Source organism: Somniosus microcephalus, unplaced genomic scaffold (genome assembly GCF_052327205.1).
Source record: "Somniosus microcephalus isolate GS21.2 unplaced genomic scaffold, FLI_Smic_1.0 unresolved_chr8, whole genome shotgun sequence".
Lineage (NCBI taxonomy): Eukaryota > Metazoa > Chordata > Chondrichthyes > Squaliformes > Somniosidae > Somniosus > Somniosus microcephalus.
In genome coordinates, this window is record NW_028225186.1 from 741,321 (window position 1) to 762,347 (window position 21,027).

Sequence of the window (21,027 nt, forward strand, 5' to 3'; positions counted from 1 at the left end):
GAAAGCGCCGAATCCTATCCACTAGACCACCAGGTAAGTTGTGAGAAGCGGCCTGCCAGCAAGCAGAACAAGGCAGTCTTTCCTCCTTGCTGCTTTGAAATTCAGGTCACTTTCACGCCAGGCAAACTTTTCGTACAAGATGACATTTTTTAGGCGAGATCACAAAGGACATGTTCAGGAAACCACAGCATCAAGTGCGTGTAGGCGTCCACCTGAAATCTATTTGCTTCTGTGCTTCTCTCAGAGATACACAGTCAGAGAAAAGCCGTCGGGATATTGAATAATCAGCACCAAAATATCAAGCACAATACAGAGGAAACAGTAATGCACTGCTTGAGACAAAGACTCAAACATATGCACGAACACAGATGTGTGCTCACTTTGTGTGAGTATGTCTCAGATATCCATATGATTCATGGAGGCGTGCAGTACAGTGTGAGGCCATTCGGCCAATCGTGCCAGTGCTGTCCACTTGAAAGATCAGACGTGCTTTCTCCCGCTGTTATCTGCATTTCCCTGTCCTCTCTCGTTCCGCAGTGCCCCGCACAAAAGACAAACAGAAGGAGAACACTATGCTAACGAGGAATTGATGCAGGAGGTTTTTATGCAGTTCCTCACCGTTTAAAATTGTTTTAAGTTCAATCTTTCGCTGTTGATCTTTTCCAAGGAGCGCTTTAAGGTGCTGCCAAAACGTTTAAAATTGGGGATGTTAAAATTCCTTCCCGTCGGGGAAATTCACCCCGGTCTCCCGCGTGACAGGCGGGGATACTCACAACGAGACTAACGAGGAAGTGAGCAATGTCTGTCAGAGTAAGAATCGAGCCTGTTACACAGGAACAGGATGCCATTCAGCCCCTCAAAGCTGTTGCACAGCAACAGGAGCAGAACATTCATACCCTTGATCCACTTGCACAGGTACAGCTAATAAATTATTTATGCTCATGTGATTGTTAAAAAAATTAGCCTGCATTGGCCGGGAATCGAACCCGGGTCTCCCGCGTGGCAGGCGAGAATTCTACCCCTGAACCACCAATGCACGCCGACTTAATCGATTCTATTTTCTGGTAGCTACAATTTATTTTTGACTTTTGTTAATACAAGCGGGGACACTGCGTTAACATAAAAAGCAAGATGCAGCAGATACTGCATCTGGAATTGTTGATTAAATGCTGGAAACACTTCGAAGGTCCTGGAAGATCTGTGGACAGAGAAACACAGGGTTAACCTCTCAGGTGCATGAGCTCTCGGTAGAGCTAAGATTTTGCACTTTTCTACGTCCCGTGGGAGTTTCCTTCCAACGTTGTTTAGCTGCTCAAAAATTACATAATTAAGAAACTAACCTTCCCCAAAAGAAAAAATAGGAGCAGGATTGGGCCATTCGGCCCCTCGAGCCCGCCCTTTAAAAAGTTCGTGGCTGATGAGATCTTCGACACAACGCAACTTTGCCGCCCGTTCCCCATAACCTTTGACTCCCCTGTAGCTGAAATATATGTCTATCAGACATACAGAACCCGTTTGACGTCTTGGCCCGAGGGATAGTGTGGAGAAGCTGGGATTGCTTTCCTCTGGAGGCTAAGAGGAAATTTAATAGAGGCTTGCAAAATTACAATGGGTTTTGATAGAGGAAATAAAGACAAACGCTTTCCAATGGCAGGAGGGATGGTAACCAGAGGTAGAATTGTCTTATGCAGCGAATGTTAAGGCCTCATGAATATCAGGATAAGTTATCACGGCCCAGTTACTCTGTCATTCGAGTCTTGCACACGTTGCTAATGTGGCATTTTTCACACTGGCAATGAGTTGCCTGATAGCCGTGCTGTGATCAGGTAAGTTTGTTAGGGAGATGCAGTCGGCAAAATAATACATGGAAGACGGATAATAACCGTGACTGTTCTGAGACTGCGAGGCAAGGAAGCGAATGCTGCACCTCGGTACCGAATGATGCGCTGCTGACTGTTGAGGCAACAGCAGCGGTGTGGAAAATTGAAAGGCTGATGAGGTGCAAGCATTGTTTCGCGCGGGTGCTTTGATTGCTGGCATTTCAAACAGCCAGAAAACGCACTGGTTCCCTGACCGGGAATCGAACCCGGGCCGCGGCGGTGAAAGCGCCGAATCCTATCCACTAGACCACCAGGGAAGTTGTGAGAAGCGGCCTGCCAGCAAGCAGAAGAAGGCAGTCTTTCCTCCTTGCTGCTTTGAAATTCAGGTCACTTTCACGCCAGGCAAACTTTTCGTACAAGATGACATTTTTTAGGCGAGATCACAAAGGACATGTTCAGGAAACCACAGCATCAAGTGCGTGTAGGCGTCCACCTGAAATCTATTTGCTTCTGTGCTTCTCTCAGAGATACACAGTCAGAGAAAAGCCGTCGGGATATTGAATAATCAGCACCAAAATATCAAGCACAATACAGAGGAAACAGTAATGCACTGCTTGAGACAAAGACTCAAACATATGCACGAACACAGATGTGTGCTCACTTTGTGTGAGTATGTCTCAGATATCCATATGATTCATGGAGGCGTGCAGTACAGTGTGAGGCCATTCGGCCAATCGTGCCAGTGCTGTCCACTTGAAAGATCAGACGTGCTTTCTCCCGCTGTTATCTGCATTTCCCTGTCCTCTCTCGTTCCGCAGTGCCCCGCACAAAAGACAAACAGAAGGAGAACACTATGCTAACGAGGAATTGATGCAGGAGGTTTTTATGCAGTTCCTCACCGTTTAAAATTGTTTTAGGTTCAATCTTTCGCTGTTGATCTTTTCCAAGGAGCGCTTTAAGGTGCTGCCAAAACGTTTAAAATTGGGGATGTTAAAATTCCTTCCCGTCGGGGAAATTCACCCCGGTCTCCCGCGTGACAGGCGGGGATACTCACAACGAGACTAACGAGGAAGTGAGCAATGTAATGTCTGTCAGAGTAAGAATCGAGCCTGTTACACAGGAACAGGATGCCATTCAGCCCCTCAAAGCTGTTGCACAGCAACAGGAGCAGAACATTCATACCCTTGATCCACTTGCACAGGTACAGCTAATAAATTATTTATGCTCATGTGATTGTTAAAAATATTAGCCTGCATTGGCCGGGAATCGAACCCGGGTCTCCCGCGTGGCAGGCGAGAATTCTACCCCTGAACCACCAATGCACGCCGACTTAATCGATTCTATTTTCTGGTAGCTACAATTTATTTTTGACTTTTGTTAATACAAGCGGGGACACTGCGTTAACATAAAAAGCAAGATGCAGCAGATACTGCATCTGGAATTGTTGATTAAATGCTGGAAACACTTCGAAGGTCCTGGAAGATCTGTGGACAGAGAAACACAGGGTTAACCTCTCAGGTGCATGAGCTCTCGGTAGAGCTAAGATTTTGCACTTTTCTACGTCCCGTGGGAGTTTCCTTCCAACGTTGTTTAGCTGCTCAAAAATTACATAATTAAGAAACTAACCTTCCCCAAAAGAAAAAATAGGAGCAGGATTGGGCCATTCGGCCCCTCGAGCCCGCCCTTTAAAAAGTTCGTGGCTGATGAGATCTTCGACACAACGCAACTTTGCCGCCCGTTCCCCATAACCTTTGACTCCCCTGCAGCTGAAATATATGTCTATCAGACATACAGAACCCGTTTGACGTCTTACAGTGTGGCCCGAGGGATAGTGTGGAGAAGCTGGGATTGCTTTCCTCTGGAGGCTAAGAGGAAATTTAATAGAGGCTTGCAAAATTACAATGGGTTTTGATAGAGGAAATAAAGACAAACGCTTTCCAATGGCAGGAGGGATGGTAACCAGAGGTAGAATTGTCTTATGCAGCGAATGTTAAGGCCTCATGAATATCAGGATAAGTTATCACGGCCCAGTTACTCTGTCATTCGAGTCTTGCACACGTTGCTAATGTGGCATTTTTCACACTGGCAATGAGTTGACTGATAGCCGTGCTGTGATCAGCTAAGTTTGTTAGGGAGATGCAGTCGGCAAAATAATACATGGAAGACGGATAATAACCGTGACTGTTCTGACACTGCGAGGCAATGAAGCGAATGCTGCTCCTCGGTACCGAATGATGCGCTGCTGACTGTTGACGCAACAGCAGCGGTGTGGAAAATTGAAAGGTTGATGAGGTGCAAGCATTGTTTCGCGCGGGTGCTTTGATTGCTGGCATTTCAAACAGCCAGAAAACGCACTGGTTCCCTGACCGGGAATCGAACCCGGGCCGCGGCGGTGAAAGCGTCGAATCCTATCCACTAGACCACCAGGTAAGTTGTGAGAAGCGGCCTGCCAGCAAGCAGAACAAGGCAGTCTTTCCTCCTTGCTGCTTTGAAATTCAGGTCACTTTCACGCCAGGCAAACTTTTCGTACAAGATGACATTTTTTAGGCGAGATCACAAAGGACATGTTCAGGAAACCACAGCATCAAGTGCGTGTAGGCGTCCACCTGAAATCTATTTGCTTCTGTGCTTCTCTCAGAGATACACAGTCAGAGAAAAGCCGTCGGGATATTGAATAATCAGCACCAAAATATCAAGCACAATACAGAGGAAACAGTAATGCACTGCTTGAGACAAAGACTCAAACATATGCACGAACACAGATGTGTGCTCACTTTGTGTGAGTATGTCTCAGATATCCATATGATTCATGGAGGCGTGCAGTACAGTGTGAGGCCATTCGGCCAATCGTGCCAGTGCTGTCCACTTGAAAGATCAGACGTGCTTTCTCCCGCTGTTATCTGCATTTCCCTGTCCTCTCTCGTTCCGCAGTGCCCCGCACAAAAGACAAACAGAAGGAGAACACTATGCTAACGAGGAATTGATGCAGGAGGTTTTTATGCAGTTCCTCACCGTTTAAAATTGTTTTAAGTTCAATCTTTCGCTGTTGATCTTTTCCAAGGAGCGCTTTAAGGTGCTGCCAAAACGTTTAAAATTGGGGATGTTAAAATTCCTTCCCGTCGGGGAAATTCACCCCGGTCTCCCGCGTGACAGGCGGGGATACTCACAACGAGACTAACGAGGAAGTGAGCAATGTCTGTCAGAGTAAGAATCGAGCCTGTTACACAGGAACAGGATGCCATTCAGCCCCTCAAAGCTGTTGCACAGCAACAGGAGCAGAACATTCATACCCTTGATCCACTTGCACAGGTACAGCTAATAAATTATTTATGCTCATGTGATTGTTAAAAATATTAGCCTGCATTGGCCGGGAATCGAACCCGGGTCTCCCGCGTGGCAGGCGAGAATTCTACCCCTGAACCACCAATGCACGCCGACTTAATCGATTCTATTTTCTGGTAGCTACAATTTATTTTTGACTTTTGTTAATACAAGCGGGGACACTGCGTTAACATAAAAAGCAAGATGCAGCAGATACTGCATCTGGAATTGTTGATTAAATGCTGGAAACACTTCGAAGGTCCTGGAAGATCTGTGGACAGAGAAACACAGGGTTAACCTCTCAGGTGCATGAGCTCTCGGTAGAGCTAAGATTTTGCACTTTTCTACGTCCCGTGGGAGTTTCCTTCCAACGTTGTTTAGCTGCTCAAAAATTACATAATTAAGAAACTAACCTTCCCCAAAAGAAAAAATAGGAGCAGGATTGGGCCATTCGGCCCCTCGAGCCCGCCCTTTAAAAAGTTCGTGGCTGATGAGATCTTCGACACAACGCAACTTTGCCGCCCGTTCCCCATAACCTTTGACTCCCCTGTAGCTGAAATATATGTCTATCAGACATACAGAACCCGTTTGACGTCTTACAGTGTGGCCCGAGGGATAGTGTGGAGAAGCTGGGATTGCTTTCCTCTGGAGGCTAAGAGGAAATTTAATAGAGGCTTGCAAAATTACAATGGGTTTTGATAGAGGAAATAAAGACAAACGCTTTCCAATGGCAGGAGGGATGGTAACCAGAGGTAGAATTGTCTTATGCAGCGAATGTTAAGGCCTCATGAATATCAGGATAAGTTATCACGGCCCAGTTACTCTGTCATTCGAGTCTTGCACACGTTGCTAATGTGGCATTTTTCACACTGGCAATGAGTTGACTGATAGCCGTGCTGTGATCAGCTAAGTTTGTTAGGGAGATGCAGTCGGCAAAATAATACATGGAAGACGGATAATAACCGTGACTGTTCTGACACTGCGAGGCAATGAAGCGAATGCTGCTCCTCGGTACCGAATGATGCGCTGCTGACTGTTGACGCAACAGCAGCGGTGTGGAAAATTGAAAGGTTGATGAGGTGCAAGCATTGTTTCGCGCGGGTGCTTTGATTGCTGGCATTTCAAACAGCCAGAAAACGCACTGGTTCCCTGACCGGGAATCGAACCCGGGCCGCGGCGGTGAAAGCGCCGAATCCTATCCACTAGACCACCAGGTAAGTTGTGAGAAGCGGCCTGCCAGCAAGCAGAACAAGGCAGTCTTTCCTCCTTGCTGCTTTGAAATTCAGGTCACTTTCACGCCAGGCAAACTTTTCGTACAAGATGACATTTTTTAGGCGAGATCACAAAGGACATGTTCAGGAAACCACAGCATCAAGTGCGTGTAGGCGTCCACCTGAAATCTATTTGCTTCTGTGCTTCTCTCAGAGATACACAGTCAGAGAAAAGCCGTCGGGATATTGAATAATCAGCACCAAAATATCAAGCACAATACAGAGGAAACAGTAATGCACTGCTTGAGACAAAGACTCAAACATATGCACGAACACAGATGTGTGCTCACTTTGTGTGAGTATGTCTCAGATATCCATATGATTCATGGAGGCGTGCAGTACAGTGTGAGGTCATTCGGCCAATCGTGCCAGTGCTGTCCACTTGAAAGATCAGACGTGCTTTCTCCCGCTGTTATCTGCATTTCCCTGTCCTCTCTCGTTCCGCAGTGCCCCGCACAAAAGACAAACAGAAGGAGAACACTATGCTAACGAGGAATTGATGCAGGAGGTTTTTATGCAGTTCCTCACCGTTTAAAATTGTTTTAAGTTCAATCTTTCGCTGTTGATCTTTTCCAAGGAGCGCTTTAAGGTGCTGCCAAAACGTTTAAAATTGGGGATGTTAAAATTCCTTCCCGTCGGGGAAATTCACCCCGGTCTCCCGCGTGACAGGCGGGGATACTCACAACGAGACTAACGAGGAAGTGAGCAATGTCTGTCAGAGTAAGAATCGAGCCTGTTACACAGGAACAGGATGCCATTCAGCCCCTCAAAGCTGTTGCACAGCAACAGGAGCAGAACATTCATACCCTTGATCCACTTGCACAGGTACAGCTAATAAATTATTTATGCTCATGTGATTGTTAAAAAAATTAGCCTGCATTGGCCGGGAATCGAACCCGGGTCTCCCGCGTGGCAGGCGAGAATTCTACCCCTGAACCACCAATGCACGCCGACTTAATCGATTCTATTTTCTGGTAGCTACAATTTATTTTTGACTTTTGTTAATACAAGCGGGGACACTGCGTTAACATAAAAAGCAAGATGCAGCAGATACTGCATCTGGAATTGTTGATTAAATGCTGGAAACACTTCGAAGGTCCTGGAAGATCTGTGGACAGAGAAACACAGGGTTAACCTCTCAGGTGCATGAGCTCTCGGTAGAGCTAAGATTTTGCACTTTTCTACGTCCCGTGGGAGTTTCCTTCCAACGTTGTTTAGCTGCTCAAAAATTACATAATTAAGAAACTAACCTTCCCCAAAAGAAAAAATAGGAGCAGGATTGGGCCATTCGGCCCCTCGAGCCCGCCATTTAAAAAGTTCGTGGCTGATGAGATCTTCGACACAACGCAACTTTGCCGCCCGTTCCCCATAACCTTTGACTCCCCTGTAGCTGAAATATATGTCTATCAGACATACAGAACCCGTTTGACGTCTTACAGTGTGGCCCGAGGGATAGTGTGGAGAAGCTGGGATTGCTTTCCTCTGGAGGCTAAGAGGAAATTTAATAGAGGCTTGCAAAATTACAATGGGTTTTGATAGAGGAAATAAAGACAAACGCTTTCCAATGGCAGGAGGGATGGTAACCAGAGGTAGAATTGTCTTATGCAGCGAATGTTAAGGCCTCATGAATATCAGGATAAGTTATCACGGCCCAGTTACTCTGTCATTCGAGTCTTGCACACGTTGCTAATGTGGCATTTTTCACACTGGCAATGAGTTGACTGATAGCCGTGCTGTGATCAGCTAAGTTTGTTAGGGAGATGCAGTCGGCAAAATAATACATGGAAGACGGATAATAACCGTGACTGTTCTGACACTGCGAGGCAAGGAAGCGAATGCTGCTCCTCGGTACTGAATGATGCGCTGCTGACTGTTGACGCAACAGCAGCGGTGTGGGAAATTGAATGGTTGATGAGGTGCAAGCATTGTTTCGCGCGGGTGCTTTGATTGCTGGCATTTCAAACAGCCAGAAAACGCACTGGTTCCCTGACCGCGAATCGAACCCGGGCCGCGGCGGTGAAAGCGCCGAATCCTATCCACTAGACCACCAGGGAAGTTGTGAGAAGCGGCCTGCCAGCAAGCAGAACAAGGCAGTCTTTCCTCCTTGCTGCTTTGAAATTCAGGTCACTTTCACGCCAGGCAAACTTTTCGTACAAGATGACATTTTTTAGGCGAGATCACAAAGGACATGTTCAGGAAACCACAGCATCAAGTGCGTGTAGGCGTCCACCTGAAATCTATTTGCTTCTGTGCTTCTCTCAGAGATACACAGTCAGAGAAAAGCCGTCGGGATATTGAATAATCAGCACTAAAATATCAAGCAGAATACAGAGGAAACAGTAATGCACTGCTTGAGACAAAGACTCAAACATATGCACGAACACAGATGTGTGCTCACTTTGTGTGAGTATGTCTCAGATATCCATATGATTCATGGAGGCGTGCAGTACAGTGTGAGGCCATTCGGCCAATCGTGCCAGTGCTGTCCACTTGAAAGATCAGACGTGCTTTCTCCCGCTGTTATCTGCATTTCCCTGTCCTCTCTCGTTCCGCAGTGCCCCGCACAAAAGACAAATAGAAGGAGAACACAATGCTAAATAGGAATTGATGCAGGAGGTTTTTATGCAGTTCCTCACCGTTTAAAATTGTTTTAGGTTCAATCTTTCGCTGTTGATCTTTTCCAAGGAGCGCTTTAAGGTGCTGCCAAAACGTTTAAAGTTGGGGATGTTAAAATTCCTTCCCGTCGGGGAATTTCACCCCGGTCTCCCGCGTGACAGGCGGGGATACTCACAACGAGACTAACGAGGAAGTGAGCAATGCAATGTCTGTCAGAGTAAGAATCGAGCCTGTTACACAGGAACAGGATGCCATTCAGCCCCTCAAAGCTGTTGCACAGCAACAGGAGCAGAACATTCATACCCTTGATCCACTTGCACAGGTACAGCTAATAAATTATTTATGCTCATGTGTTTGCTATGAAATGAATTGTTAAAAAAATTAGGCTGCATTGGCCGGGAATCGAACCCGGTTCTCCCGCGTGGCAGGCGAGAATTCTACCCCTGAACCACCAATTCACGCCGACTTAATCGATTCTATTTTCTGGTAGCTACAATTTATTTTTGACTTTTGTTAATACAAGCGGGGACACTGCGTTAACATAAAAAGCAATATGCAGCAGATACTGCATCTGGAATTGTTGATTAAATGCTGGAAACACTTCGAAGGTCCTGGAAGATCTGTGGACAGAGAAACACAGGGTTAACCTCTCAGGTGCATGAGCTCTCGGTAGAGCTAAGATTTTGCACTTTTCTACGTCCCGTGGGAGTTTCCTTCCAACGTTGTTTAGCTGCTCAAAAATTACATAATTAAGAAACTAACCTTCCCCAAAAGAAAAAATAGGAGCAGGATTGGGCCATTCGGCCCCTCGAGCCCGCCATTTAAAAAGTTCGTGGCTGATGAGATCTTCGACACAACGCAACTTTGCCGCCCGTTCCCCATAACCTTTGACTCCCCTGTAGCTGAAATATATGTCTATCAGACATACAGAACCCGTTTGACGTCTTACAGTGTGGCCCGAGGGATAGTGTGGAGAAGCTGGGATTGCTTTCCTCTGGAGGCTAAGAGGAAATTTAATAGAGGCTTGCAAAATTACAATGGGTTTTGATAGAGGAAATAAAGACAAACGCTTTCCAATGGCAGGAGGGATGGTAACCAGAGGTAGAATTGTCTTATGCAGCGAATGTTAAGGCCTCATGAATATCAGGATAAGTTATCACGGCCCAGTTACTCTGTCATTCGAGTCTTGCACACGTTGCTAATGTGGCATTTTTCACACTGGCAATGAGTTGACTGATAGCCGTGCTGTGATCAGCTAAGTTTGTTAGGGAGATGCAGTCGGCAAAATAATACATGGAAGACGGATAATAACCGTGACTGTTCTGACACTGCGAGGCAAGGAAGCGAATGCTGCACCTCGGTACCGAATGATGCGCTGCTGACTGTTGAGGCAACAGCAGCGGTGTGGAAAATTGAAAGGTTGGTGAGGTGCAAGCATTGTTTCGCGTGGGTGTTTTGATTGCTGGCATTTCAAACAGCCAGAAAACGCACTGGTTTCCTGACCAGGAATCGAACCCGGGCCGCGGCGGTGAAAGCGCCGAATCCTATCCACTAGACCACCAGGGAAGCTGTGAGAAGCGGCCTGCCAGCAAGCAGAACAAGGCAGTCTTTCCTCCTTGCTGCTTTGAAATTCAGGTCACTTTCACGCCAGGCAAACTTTTCGTACAAGATGACATTTTTTAGGCGAGATCACAAAGGACATGTTCAGGAAACCACAGCATCAAGTGCGTGTAGGCGTCCACCTGAAATCTTTTTGCTTCTGTGCTTCTCTCAGAGATACACAGTCAGAGAAAGCCGTCGGGATATTGAATAATCAGCACCAAAATATCAAGGACAATACAGAGGAAACAGTAATGCACTGCTTGAGACAAATACCCAAACATATGCACGAACACAGATGTGTGCTCACTTTGTGTGAGTATGTCTCAGATATCCATATGATTCATGGAGGCGTGCAGTACAGTGTGAGGCCATTCGGCCAATCGTGCCAGTGCTGTCCACTTGAAAGATCAGACGTGCTTTCTCCCGCTGTTATCTGCATTTCCCTGTCCTCTCTCGTTCCGCAGTGCCCCGCACAAAAGACAAACAGAAGGATAACACTATGCTAACGAGGAATTGATGCAGGAGGTTTTTATGCAGTTCCTCACCGTTTAAAATTGTTTTAGGTTCAATCTTTCGCTGTTGATCTTTTCCAAGGAGCGCTTTAAGGTGCTGCCAAAACGTTTAAAATTGGGGATGTTAAAATTCCTTCCCGTCGGGGAATTTCACCCCGGTCCCCCGCGTGACAGGCGGGGATACTCACAACGAGACTAACGAGGAAGTGAGCAATGCAATGTCTGTCAGAGTAAGAATCGAGCCTGTTACACAGGAACAGGATGCCATTCAGCCCCTCAAAGCTGTTGCACAGCAACAGGAGCAGAACATTCATACCCTTGATCCACTTGCACAGGTACAGCTAATAAATTATTTATGCTCATGTGATTGTTAAAAAAATTAGCCTGCATTGGCCGGGAATCGAACACGGGTCTCCCGCGTGGCAGGCGAGAATTCTACCCCTGAACCACCAATGCACGCCGACTTAATCGATTCTATTTTCTGGTAGCTACAATTTATTTTTGACTTTTGTTAATACAAGCGGGGACACTGCGTTAACATAAAAAGCAAGATGCAGCAGATACTGCATCTGGAATTGTTGATTAAATGCTGGAAACACTTCGAAGGTCCTGGAAGATCTGTGGACAGAGAAACACAGGGTTAACCTCTCAGGTGCATGAGCTCTCGGTAGAGCTAAGATTTTGCACTTTTCTACGTCCCGTGGGAGTTTCCTTCCAACGTTGTTTAGCTGCTCAAAAATTACATAATTAAGAAACTAACCTTCCCCAAAAGAAAAAATAGGAGCAGGATTGGGCCATTCGGCCCCTCGAGCCCGCCCTTTAAAAAGTTCGTGGCTGATGAGATCTTCGACACAACGCAACTTTGCCGCCCGTTCCCCATAACCTTTGACTCCCCTGTAGCTGAAATATATGTCTATCAGACATACAGAACCCGTTTGACGTCTTACAGTGTGGCCCGAGGGATAGTGTGGAGAAGCTGGGATTGCTTTCCTCTGGAGGCTAAGAGGAAATTTAATAGAGGCTTGCAAAATTACAATGGGTTTTGATAGAAGAAATAAAGACAAACGCTTTCCAATGGCAGGAGGGATGGTAACCAGAGGTAGAATTGTCTTATGCAGCGAATGTTAAGGCCTCATGAATATCAGGATAAGTTATCACGGCCCAGTTACTCTGTCATTCGAGTCTTGCACACGTTGCTAATGTGGCATTTTTCACACTGGCAATGAGTTGACTGATAGCCGTGCTGTGATCAGCTAAGTTTGTTAGGGAGATGCAGTCGGCAAAATAATACATGGAAGACGGATAATAACCGTGACTGTTCTGACACTGCGAGGCAATGAAGCGAATGCTGCTCCTCGGTACCGAATGATGCGCTGCTGACTGTTGACGCAACAGCAGCGGTGTGGAAAATTGAAAGGTTGATGAGGTGCAAGCATTGTTTCGCGCGGGTGCTTTGATTGCTGGCATTTCAAACAGCCAGAAAACGCACTGGTTCCCTGACCGGGAATCGAACCCGGGCCGCGGCGGTGAAAGCGCCGAATCCTATCCACTAGACCACCAGGGAAGTTGTGAGAAGCGGCCTGCCAGCAAGCAGAACAAGGCAGTCTTTCCTCCTTGCTGCTTTGAAATTCAGGTCACTTTCACGCCAGGCAAACTTTTCGTACAAGATGACATTTTTTAGGCGAGATCACAAAGGACATGTTCAGGAAACCACAGCATCAAGTGCGTGTAGGCGTCCACCTGAAATCTATTTGCTTCTGTGCTTCTCTCAGAGATACACAGTCAGAGAAAAGCCGTCGGGATATTGAATAATCAGCACCAAAATATCAAGCACAATACAGAGGAAACAGTAATGCACTGCTTGAGACAAAGACTCAAACATATGCACGAACACAGATGTGTGCTCACTTTGTGTGAGTATGTCTCAGATATCCATATGATTCATGGAGGCGTGCAGTACAGTGTGAGGCCATTCGGCCAATCGTGCCAGTGCTGTCCACTTGAAAGATCAGACGTGCTTTCTCCCGCTGTTATCTGCATTTCCCTGTCCTCTCTCGTTCCGCAGTGCCCCGCACAAAAGACAAACAGAAGGAGAACACTATGTTAACGAGGAATTGATGCAGGAGGTTTTTATGCAGTTCCTCACCGTTTAAAATTGTTTTAAGTTCAATCTTTCGCTGTTGATCTTTTCCAAGGAGCGCTTTAAGGTGCTGCCAAAACGTTTAAAATTGGGGATGTTAAAATTCCTTCCCGTCGGGGAAATTCACCCCGGTCTCCCGCGTGACAGGCGGGGATACTCACAACGAGACTAACGAGGAAGTGAGCAATGTAATGTCTGTCAGAGTAAGAATCGAGCCTGTTACACAGGAACAGGATGCCATTCAGCCCCTCAAAGCTGTTGCACAGCAACAGGAGCAGAACATTCATACCCTTGATCCACTTGCACAGGTACAGCTAATAAATTATTTATGCTCATGTGATTGTTAAAAAAATTAGCCTGCATTGGCCGGGAATCGAACCCGGGTCTTCCGCGTGGCAGGCGAGAATTCTACCCCTGAACCACCAATGCACGCCGACTTAATCGATTCTATTTTCTGGTAGCTACAATTTATTTTTGACTTTTGTTAATACAAGCGGGGACACTGCGTTAACATAAAAAGCAAGATGCAGCAGATACTGCATCTGGAATTGTTGATTAAATGCTGGAAACACTTCGAAGGTCCTGGAAGATCTGTGGACAGAGAAACACAGGGTTAACCACTCAGGTGCATGAGCTCTCGGTAGAGCTAAGATTTTGCACTTTTCTACGTCCCGTGGGAGTTTCCTTCCAACGTTGTTTAGCTGCTCAAAAATTACATAATTAAGAAACTAACCTTCCCCAAAAGAAAAAATAGGAGCAGGATTGGGCCATTCGGCCCCTCGAGTCCGCCATTTAAAAAGTTCGTGGCTGATGAGATCTTCGACACAACGCAACTTTGCCGCCCGTTCCCCATAACCTTTGACTCCCCTGTAGCTGAAATATATGCCTATCAGACATAAAAAACCCGTTTGAGGTCTTACAGTGTGGCCCGAGGGATAGTGTGGAGAAGCTGGGATTGCTTTCCTCTGGAGGCTAAGAGGAAATTTAATAGAGGCTTGCAAAATTACAATGGGTTTTGATAGAGGAAATAAAGACAAACGCTTTCCAATGGCAGGAGGGATGGTAACCAGAGGTAGAATTGTCTTATGCAGCGAATGTTAAGGCCTCATGAATATCAGGATAAGTTATCACGGCCCAGTTACTCTGTCATTCGAGTCTTGCACACGTTGCTAATGTGGCATTTTTCACACTGGCAATGAGTTGACTGATAGCCGTGCTGTGATCAGCTAAGTTTGTTAGGGAGATGCAGTCGGCAAAATAATACATGGAAGACGGATAATAACCGTGACTGTTCTGACACTGCGAGGCAAGGAAGCGAATGCTGCACCTCGGTACCGAATGATGCGCTGCTGACTGTTGAGGCAACAGCAGCGGTGTGGAAAATTGAAAGGTTGATGAGGTGCAAGCATTGTTTCGCGCGGGTGCTTTGATTGCTGGCATTTCAAACAGCCAGACAAACGCACTGGTTCCCTGACCGGGAATCGAACCCGGGCCGTGGCGGTGAAAGCGCCGAATCCTATCCACTAGACCACCAGGGAAGCTGTGAGAAGCTGCCTGCCAGCAAGCAGAACAAGGCAGTTTTTCCTCCTTGCTGCTTTGAAATTCAGGTCACTTTCACGCCAGGCAAACTTTTCGTACAAGATGACATTTTTTAGGCGAGATCACAAAGGACATGTTCAGGAAACCACAGCATCAAGTGCGTGTAGGCGTCCACCTGAAATCTATTTGCTTCTGTGCTTCTCTCAGAGATACACAGTCAGAGAAAGCCGTCGGGATATTGAATAATCAGCACCAAAATATCAAGGACAATACAGAGGAAACAGTAATGCACTGCTTGAGACAAAGACTCAAACATATGCACGAACACAGATGTGTGCTCACTTTGTGTGAGTATGTCTCAGATATCCATATGATTCATGGAGGCGTGCAGTACAGTGTGAGGCCATTCGGCCAATCGTGCCAGTGCTGTCCACTTGAAAGATCAGACGTATTTTCTCCCGCTGTTATCTGCATTTCCCTGTCCTCTCTCGTTCCGCAGTGCCCCGCACAAAAGACAAACAGAAGGAGAACACTATGCTAACGAGGAATTGATGCAGGAGGTTTTTATGCAGTTCCTCACCGTTTAAAATTGTTTTAGGTTCAATCTTTCGCTGTTGATCTTTTCCAAGGAGCGCTTTAAGGTGCTGCCAAAACGTTTAAAATTGGGGATGTTAAAATTCCTTCCCGTCGGGGAATTTCACCCCGGTCTCCCGCGTGACAGGCGGGGATACTCACAACGAGACTAACGAGGAAGTGAGCAATGCAATGTCTGTCAGAGTAAAAATCGAGCCTGTTACACAGGAACAGGATGCCATTCAGCCGCTCAAAGCTGTTGCACAGCAACAGGAGCAGAACATTCATACCCTTGATCCACTTGCACAGGTACAGCTAATAAATTATTTATGCTCATGTGTTTGCTATGAAATGAATTGTTAAAAAAATTAGTCTGCATTGGCCGGGAATCGAACCCGGGTCTCCCGCGTGGCAGGCGAGAATTATACCCCTGAACCACCAATGCACGCCGACTTAATCGATTCTATTTTCTGGTAGCTACAATTTATTTTTGACTTTTGTTAATACAAGCGGGGACACTGCGTTAACATAAAAAGCAATATGCAGCAGATACTGCATCTGGAATTGTTGATTAAATGCTGGAAACACTTCGAAGGTCCTGGAAGATCTGTGGACAGAGAAACACAGGGTTAACCTCTCAGGTGCATGAGCTCTCGGTAGAGCTAAGATTTTGCACTTTTCTACGTCCCGTGGGAGTTTCCTTCCAACGTTGTTTAGCTGCTCAAAAATTACATAATTAAGAAACTAACCTTCCCCAAAAGAAAAAATAGGAGCAGGATTGGGCCATTCGGCCCCTCGAGCCCGCCATTTAAAAAGTTCGTGGCTGATGAGATCTTCGACACAACGCAACTTTGCCGCCCGTTTCCCATAACCTTTGACTCCCCTGTAGCTGAAATATATGTCTATCAGACATACAGAACCCGTTTGACGTCTTACAGTGTGGCCCGAGGGATAGTGTGGAGAAGCTGGGATTGCTTTCCTCTGGAGGCTAAGAGGAAATTTAATAGAGGCTTGCAAAATTACAATGGGTTTTGATAGAGGAAATAAAGACAAACGCTTTCCAATGGCAGGAGGGATGGTAACCAGAGGTAGAATTGTCTTATGCAGCGAATGTTAAGTCCTCATGAATATCAGGATAATTTATCACGGCCCAGTTACTCTGTCATTCGAGTCTTGCACACGTTGCTAATGTGGCATTTTTCACACTGGCAATGAGTTGACTGATAGCCGTGCTGTGATCAGCTAAGTTTGTTAGGGAGATGCAGTCGGCAAAATAATACATGGAAGACGGATAATAACCGTGACTGTTCTGACACTGCGAGGCAAGGAAGCGAATGCTGCACCTCGGTACCGAATGATGCGCTGCTGACTGTTGAGGCAACAGCAGCAGTGTGGAAAATTGAAAGGTTGATGAGGTGCAAGCATTGTTTCGCGCGGGTGCTTTGATTGCTGGCATTTCAAACAGCCAGAAAACGCATTGGTTTCCTGACCAGGAATCGAACCCGGGCCGCGGCGGTGAAAGCGCCGAATCCTATCCACTAGACCACCAGGGAAGCTGTGAGAAGCGGCCTGCCAGCAAGCAGAACAAGGCAGTCTTTCCTCCTTGCTGCTTTGAAATTCAGGTCACTTTCACGCCAGGCCAACTTTTCGGACAAGATGACATTTTTTAGGCGAGATCACAAAGGACATGTTCAGGAAACCACAGCATCAATTGCGTGTAGGCGTCCACCTGAAATCTATTTGCTTCTGTGCTTTTCTCAGAGATACACAGTCAGAGAAAAGCCGTCGGGATATTGAATAATCAGCACCAAAATATCAAGGACAATACAGAGGAAACAGTAATGCACTGCTTGAGACAAAGACTCAAACATATGCACGAACACAGATGTGTGCTCACTTTGTGTGAGTATGTCTCAGATATCCATATGATTCATGGAGGCGTGCAGTACAGTGTGAGGCCATTCGGCCAATCGTGCCAGTGCTGTCCACTTGAAAGATCAGACGTGCTTTCTCCCGCTGTTATCTGCATTTCCCTGTCCTCTCTCGTTCCGCAGTGCCCCGCAAAGAAGACAAACAGAAGGAGAACACTATGCTAACGAGGAATTGATGCAGGAGGTTTTTATGCAGTTCCTCACCGTTTAAAATTGTTTTAGGTTCAATCTTTCGCTGTTGATCTTTTCCAAGGAGCGCTTTAAGGTGCTGCCAAAACGTTTAAAATTGGGGATGTTAAAATTCCTTCCCGTCGGGGAATTTCACCCCGGTCTCCCGCGTGACAGGCGGGGATACTCACAACGAGACTAACGAGGAAGTGAGCAATGCAATGTCTGTCAGAGTAAGAATCGAGCCTGTTACACAGGAACAGGATGCCATTCAGCCCCTCAAAGCTGTTGCACAGCAACAGGAGCAGAACATTCATACCCTTGATCCACTTGCACAGGTACAGCTAATAAATTATTTATGCTCATGTGATGTGTTTGCTATGAAATGAATTGTTAAAAAAATTAGCCTGCATTCGCCGGGAATCGAACCCGGGTCTCCCGCGTGGCAGGCGAGAATTCTACCCCTGAACCACCAATGCACACCGACTTAATCGATTCTATTTTCTGGTAGCTACAATTTATTTTTGACTTTTGTTAATACAAGCGGGGACACTGCGTTAACATAAAAAGCAATATGCAGCAGATACTGCATCTGGAATTGTTGATTAAATGCTGGAAACACTTCGAAGGTCCTGGAAGATCTGTGGACAGAGAAACACAGGGTTAACCTATCAGGTGCATGAGCTCTCGGTAGAGCTAAGATTTTGCACTTTTCTACGTCCCGTGGGAGTTTCCTTCCAACGTTGTTTAGCTGCTCAAAAATTACATAATTAAGAAACTAACATTCCCCAAAAGTAAAAATAGGAGCAGGATTGGGCCATTCGGCCCCTCCAGCCCGCCATTTAAAAAGTTCGTGGCTGATGAGATCTTCGACACAACGCAACTTTGCCGCCCGTTCCCCATAACCTTTGACTCCCCTGTAGCTGAAATATATGTCTATCAGACATACAGAACCCGTTTGACGTCTTACAGTGTGGCCCGAGGGATAGTGTGGAGAAGCTGGGATTGCTTTCCTCTGGAGGCTAAGAGGAAATTTAATAGAGGCTTGCAAAATTACAATGGGTTTTGATAGAGGAAATAAAGACAAACGCTTTCCAATGGCAGGAGGGATGGTAACCAGAGGTAGAATTGTCTTATGCAGCGAATGTTAAGTCCTCATGAATATCAGGATAAGTTATCACGGCCCAGTTACTCTGTCATTCGTGTCTTGCACACGTTGCTAATGTGGCATTTTTCACACTGGCAATGAGTTGACTGATAGCCGTGCTGTGATCAGCTAAGTTTGTTCGGGAGATGCAGTCGGCAAAATAATACGTGGAAGACGGATAATAACCGTGACTGTTCTGACACTGCGAGGCAAGGAAGCGAATGCTGCACCTCGGTACCGAATGATGCGCTGCTGACTGTTGAGGCAACAGCAGCGGTGTGGAAAATTGAAAGGTTGATGAGGTGCAAGCATTGTTTCGCGCGGGTGCTTTGATTGCTGACATTTCAAACAGCCAGAAAACGCACTGGTTCCCTGACCGGGAATCGAACCCGGGCCGCGGCGGTGAAAGCGCCGAATCCTATCCACTAGACCACCAGGGAAGCTGTGAGAAGCGGCCTGCCAGCAAGCAGAACAAGGCAGTCTTTCCTCCTTGCTGCTTTGAAATTCAGGTCACTTTAACGCCAGGCAAACTTTTCGTACAAGATGACATTTTTTAGGCGAGATCACAAAGGACATGTTCAGGAAACCACAGCATCAAGTGCGTGTAGGCGTCCACCTGAAATCTATTTGCTTCTGTGCTTTTCTCAGAGATACACAGTCAGAGAAAAGCCGTCGGGATATTGAATAATCAGCACCAAAATATCAAGGACAATACAGAGGAAACAGTAATGCACTGCTTGAGACAAAGACTCAAACATATGCACGAACACAGATGTGTGCTCACTTTGTGTGAGTATGTCTCAGATATCCATATGATTCATGGAGGCGTGCAGTACAGTGTGAGGCCATTCGGCCAATCGTGCCAGTTCTGTCCACTTGAAAGATCAGACGTGCTTTCTCCCGCTGTTATCTGCATTTCCCTGTCCTCTCTCGTTCCGCAGTGCCCCGCACAAAAGACAAACAGAAGGAGAACACTATGCGAACGAGGAATTGATGCAGGAGGTTTTTATGCAGTTCCTCACCGTTTAAAATTGTTTTAGGTTCAATCTTTCGCTGTTGATCTTTTCCAAGGAGCGCTTTAAGGTGCTGCCAAAACGTTTAAAATTGGGGATGTTAAAATTCCTTCCCGTCGGGGAATTTCACCCCGGTCTCCCGCGTGACAGGAGGGGATACTCACAACGAGACTAACGAGGAAGTGAGCAATGCAATGTCTGTCAGAGTAAGAATCGAGCCTGTTACACAGGAACAGGATGCCATTCAGCCCCTCAAAGCTGTTGCACAGCAACAGGAGCAGAACATTCATACCCTTGATCCACTTGCACAGGTACAGCTAATAAATTATTTATGCTCATGTGATGTGTTTGCTATGAAATGAATTGTTAAAAAAATTAGCCTGCATTGGCCGGGAATCGAACCCGGGTCTCCCGCATGGCAGGCGAGAATGCTACCCCTGAACCACCAATGCACGCCGACTTAATCGATTCTATTTTCTGGTTGCTACAATTTATTTTTGACTTTTGTTAATACAAGCGGGGACACTGCGTTAACATAAAAAGCAATATGCAGCAGATACTGCATCTGGAATTGTTGATTAAATGCTGGAAACACTTCGAAGGTCCTGGAAGATCTGTGGACAGAGAAACACAGGGTTAACCTCTCAGGTGCATGAGCTCTCGGTAGAGCTAAGATTTTGCACTTTTTTACGTCCCGTGGGAGTTTCCTTCCAACGTTGTTTAGCTGCTCAAAAATTACATAATTAAGAAACTAACCTTCCCCAAAAGAAAAAATAGGAGCAGGATTGAGCCATTCGGCCCCTCGAGCCCGCCATTTAAAAAGTTCGTGGCTGATGAGATCTTCGACACAACGCAACTTTGCCGCCCGTTCCCCATAACCTTTGACTCCCCTGTAGCTGAAATATATGTCTATCAGACATACAGAACCCGTTTGACGTCTTACAGTGTGGCCCGAGGGATAGTGTGGAGAAGCTGGGATTGCTTTCCTCTGGAGGCTAAGAGGAAATTTAATAGAGGCTTGCAAAATTACAATGGGTTTTGATGGAGGAAATAAAGACAAACGCTTTCCAATGGCAGGAGGGATGGTAACCAGAGGTAGAATTGTCTTATGCAGCGAATGTTAAGGCCTCATGAATATCAGGATAAGTTATCACGGCCCAGTTACTCTGTCATTCGAGTCTTGCACACGTTGCTAATGTGGCATTTTTCACACTGGCAATGAGTTGACTGATAGCCGTGCTGTGATCAGCTAAGTTTGTTAGGGAGATGCAGTCGGCAAAATAATACATGGAAGACGGATAATAACCGTGACTGTTCTGACACTGCGAGGCAAGGAAGCGAATGCTGCACCTCGGTACCGAATGATGCGCTGCT

At 46.3% G+C, this 21,027-nt stretch overlaps 7 non-coding genes across 7 annotated transcripts; all 7 read right to left on the minus strand.

The window, feature by feature from the left end:
- Positions 1-965: 965 nt before the first annotated feature.
- Positions 966-1,036, minus strand: trnag-gcc (transfer RNA glycine (anticodon GCC)). Its single transcript has one exon. It is a non-coding gene; the product is annotated as a tRNA-Gly (tRNA).
- A 1,029-nt stretch (positions 1,037-2,065) lies between these two features.
- On the minus strand, positions 2,066-2,137 carry trnae-uuc (transfer RNA glutamic acid (anticodon UUC)). Its single transcript has one exon. It is a non-coding gene; the product is annotated as a tRNA-Glu (tRNA).
- Positions 2,138-3,071: 934 nt separating this feature from the next.
- trnag-gcc (transfer RNA glycine (anticodon GCC)) lies at positions 3,072-3,142 on the minus strand. Its single transcript has one exon. It is a non-coding gene; the product is annotated as a tRNA-Gly (tRNA).
- Positions 3,143-5,179: 2,037 nt separating this feature from the next.
- Positions 5,180-5,250, minus strand: trnag-gcc (transfer RNA glycine (anticodon GCC)). Its single transcript has one exon. It is a non-coding gene; the product is annotated as a tRNA-Gly (tRNA).
- Positions 5,251-7,287: 2,037 nt separating this feature from the next.
- Positions 7,288-7,358, minus strand: trnag-gcc (transfer RNA glycine (anticodon GCC)). Its single transcript has one exon. It is a non-coding gene; the product is annotated as a tRNA-Gly (tRNA).
- Positions 7,359-12,634: 5,276 nt separating this feature from the next.
- Positions 12,635-12,706, minus strand: trnae-uuc (transfer RNA glutamic acid (anticodon UUC)). The gene has a single exon. It is a non-coding gene; the product is annotated as a tRNA-Glu (tRNA).
- Positions 12,707-19,008: 6,302 nt separating this feature from the next.
- Positions 19,009-19,080, minus strand: trnae-uuc (transfer RNA glutamic acid (anticodon UUC)). The gene has a single exon. It is a non-coding gene; the product is annotated as a tRNA-Glu (tRNA).
- Positions 19,081-21,027: the final 1,947 nt, after the last annotated feature.